Source organism: Sorex araneus, chromosome 2 (assembly GCF_027595985.1).
Source record: "Sorex araneus isolate mSorAra2 chromosome 2, mSorAra2.pri, whole genome shotgun sequence".
Classification (NCBI taxonomy): domain Eukaryota; kingdom Metazoa; phylum Chordata; class Mammalia; order Eulipotyphla; family Soricidae; genus Sorex; species Sorex araneus.
In genome coordinates, this window is record NC_073303.1 from 37,329,010 (window position 1) to 37,332,592 (window position 3,583).

The 3,583-nt window shown below is 60.6% G+C and overlaps 1 pseudogene; it reads left to right on the forward strand.

Moving 5' to 3' along the window:
- The first annotated feature begins 425 nt into the window (after positions 1-425).
- On the forward strand, positions 426-3,211 carry LOC129401653 (patr class I histocompatibility antigen, A-108 alpha chain-like; annotated as a pseudogene).
- The last annotated feature ends 372 nt before the right edge of the window (positions 3,212-3,583 follow it).

A 3,583-nucleotide genomic window follows, 5' to 3' on the forward strand; every position in this document is an offset into this window, starting at 1 on the left:
CTGACAGGCATAACCTGAAGGTACAGAAGCATCTCTGGGTCCTCAGGAACTTGTAAGATTGTGGCGAGATGAAAACCATGGAAAATCGAAAAGTCTCAGCCCAGGACACGAGACACAGTGAGACAAAGATCAGATGAGGGAGCAGGTGAGAGGGCGAAGTCCCAGGTCCCAGGTGTGGCTCTCAGTGTCCCCAGGGTGGTATTGGGGGCGGGAGATCAGGCCTGGGGATTCCTCATCTCCCCAGAGTTTCACTTCTCCCTCTGCAACCTGTGTCAACGCCTTCTGTCCGGATACTTCTGACGCGTCCCCAATCCACACTCCCATTGGGCATCGCTGTCTAGAACAGCCAATCAGTGTCCGCGACCCTCCCGGTTATAAACTGAGGGAACTCACGAGGGAGTCCGAACCCGACTGCCTCCTTCAGTATGTGGCAGCTGCGACCCCTCCTGCTGCTGCTCTCGGGGGCCCTGGACCTGACCCAGACCCGGGCGGGTGAGGGCGGGGTCGGGAGGGGAGTTCCTTGCGGGGGGGAAGGGTGGGGACTGCCAGGCACTGATGTGCAGGACCCCGAGAAGGAGTTTCTCCGATTCCCTGCCCGGATGCCCCCAAATGTTCCTCCTTGTCCCCCCAACCACCAACTCCCCCCGCGCCCCTAAATCTCGCCCTTCTCGGTCCCTCCCCCCTTCCCGTCTCCCGAGCCCCCTCCCTTTCCCTCACCCTGGCCCCGGGGCGCGCGGGGGGCGGGTCGGGCCGGGTCTCACCCCTTCCCCTCCCCCAAGCCCCCACTCCCTGCGGTATTTCTACACCGCCGTGTCCCGGCCCGGCGGGGAGCCCCGCTACATCGAAGTCGGCTACGTGGACGACACGCAGTTCGTGCGCTTCGACAGCGACTCGGCGAGTCCGAGGATGGAGCCGCGGGCGCCGTGGGTGGAGCAGGAGGGACCCGAGTACTGGGAGGAGCAGACGCGGATCTCCAAGGACGCCGCACAGGGTTTCCGGGTGGACCTGAACACCCTGCGCGGCTACTACAACCAGAGCGAGGCGGGTGAGCGCGGCCGGGCAGGGTCGAGCCAACACGGGGACGGGCCGGGTCGCCCCGAGGCGGGTCCGAGCGTCCCCGAAGCTGAGGGACCCGCCCCGGACCCTTGACCGGGAGGCGCCGCGGGGACCGGGCCCCGGTTTCGTTTTCGGTTCTGACTTAATCTGTGCGGGCGGGTCAGACTCTCACACCCTCCAGGTGATGTACGGGTGCGACGTGGGGTCCGACGGGCGCCTCCTGCGCGGGTACAGTCAAGACGCCTACGACGGCGCCGACTACCTCGCCCTGAACGAGGACCTGCGCTCCTGGACGGCGGCGGCGGGCACGCAGGCTTGGAGAACCCAGCGCAAGTGGGAGCAGGCGGGTCAGGCTGAGTATGAGAGGAACTACCTGGAGGGCAGGTGCGTGCAGTCGCTCCTCAGATACCTGGAGCACGGGAAGGACACGCTGCTGCGCGCAGGTACCGGGTCCCGGTGTTGACGACCCCTGACCACCAGGGGGAGGGTCGACTCCCCACAACGGGGTACAAAGTGGGGTTCAGTGTCCGAACAGCGCCCCTTCTTCAGTCAGGAGAGGGACGGCCCCGCCTGGTTTCCATGTTCTGTACCACAGAGACCCGCCCTCCCCTCAGGCCACCCTGTGTGCACAGGGCTGAGAAGTTTCTCAGTGTGGGAGCATGGGGGGAGGGGCGAACTTGTCTGAAATAACGAATATGGCTTCCCTGGTACCCGGCAGCCACCTGTGAACTCTCTCAGGTCTCAGCTTTGACTCCTGCTTCTCTCAGTCACTCACCCTCCACCCAGGGCAGGACAGAGTCAGTGTCTCCTGAGAGACCCGAACCTCCTTCCCAAACCCTGTTCTAGAAGTTTCCAAGGAATTAGGATTTTATCCAGTTTCTCCAGCCAACTTTGTGTCTGAATTTTTATCTTCTGTTCGAAACCAATTATCCTGTTCAACCTATCGTGGAAGTGACGCAAGGTTTGAATTTTCTCATTGTTCCTCCTCAGAAGCCCCCAGAAGCCACATCACGCACCACCCCTTCTCTGACCGGGAGGTCACCCTGAGGTGCTGGGCCCTGGGCTTCTACCCTGCCGACATCACCCTGACCTGGCAGCGTGATGGGGAGGACCTGACCCAGGACACAGAGCTGGTGGAGACCAGGCCTTCAGGGGATGGAACCTTCCAGAAGTGGGCGGCTGTGCTGGTGCCTTCTGGAGAGGAGCAGAGATACAGTGCCGTGTGCAGCACCAGGGGCTGCCGGAGCCTGTCACCCTGAGATGGGGTGAGGAGGGGGAGGGGCACAGAGCCTGTTCTCAGGGAATCAAGGTTGGCCCCTCTGGGGTACTGTTGTGGGTCAGGCTGGGGCTGGGGTCAGACCCTCTCCTTCCTCCCTTCCCAGAGCCCCCTTCTCAGCCCACCAACCTCACTTTGGGCATCATTGTCGGCCTGGCTCTCCTCAGGGCTGTGGTCACTGGAGCTGTGTTGGCAGCTGTGATCAGCAGGAGGAAGCGCTCAGGTAAGATGGTGGGTGGTTGGGGGGGTATCTGTCCTTAATGGCAAGTCTTGAGTTTTGTCCCACTTTGGGGGTCTCCCCCCATATTAGCTCTCCTGCCTCATTAGCGGAAGCACCACCTGCCCCTGTGCTGTTGCTCACACTCCCCTGTGTTTGCCGCTCTCAGGTTTGCTCAGGAAAGACACTTTCACCTCCATAAGCTGGGGATGAACCTGGTTCCCAGGGTCCCAGGTCACTGGGACTGTCCCTGTGAGCACAGACTGCCAGGAGAGACTGGTCAGTCCTGGATCGTCTCCTTCCTGCATGTTTCCTGGTCTTGCCCTCAGTCTTCAGAGTTCTGATGCTTCCTAGGGTTTCCGGGACTAGAGAGCTGCTCTGTGGCCTCAGGACCCAGTGCTCTCCCCGCTCTTCTCTGGGGTGTTTCCTTCCCACAGGTGAGGAAGGAGGACAGTACACTCAGGCTGCAAGTAAATGTGGGCAGGGCTGGGGCCCTGGAATCCTGGGGACAGAGACCGGAGCCCAAGGAGCTCCTGCACCCCTAGTTCCTCCTCTAGTCCCACCCCCTGGGGCTCTGACCTTGGCCTGTTTTTTCCTCCCCAGACAGCGACAGTTCCCAGGGCTCTGATGAGTCTCTCTTGAACCCTAGTGTGTGGGATTAGCCAGAGGAACTAGACTGGGTTTGGGGGTTCTTTGAGAGGGATGTGGGAGCTTGCTCAGGATGTCTCCACTTCTGTCACTCACCTGAGTCTTCATTCTTTTCTCTCATAGTGTGAGAGAGCTGCCCCACTGTGTTTCATCACATTTCAAAATTTTGAGTAAAGAACTGCTGATTCTCCTTCTGCCCCAGGACCTGAATATGTCTGTGTCCTGTAACATACTGTGAGGGGGGAGACTGGCCCACCCCTGCCCACTGGGCCCTCCACACTGACCTGCGTTCTCTTCCCTGATGCTCTGGGCTGTGCCAGCAGAGACAGGACTCAGCCGTCTCCATCTGTGTTAGCTTCTTGTTTTCAAGAATGTTTCTCCCTTAC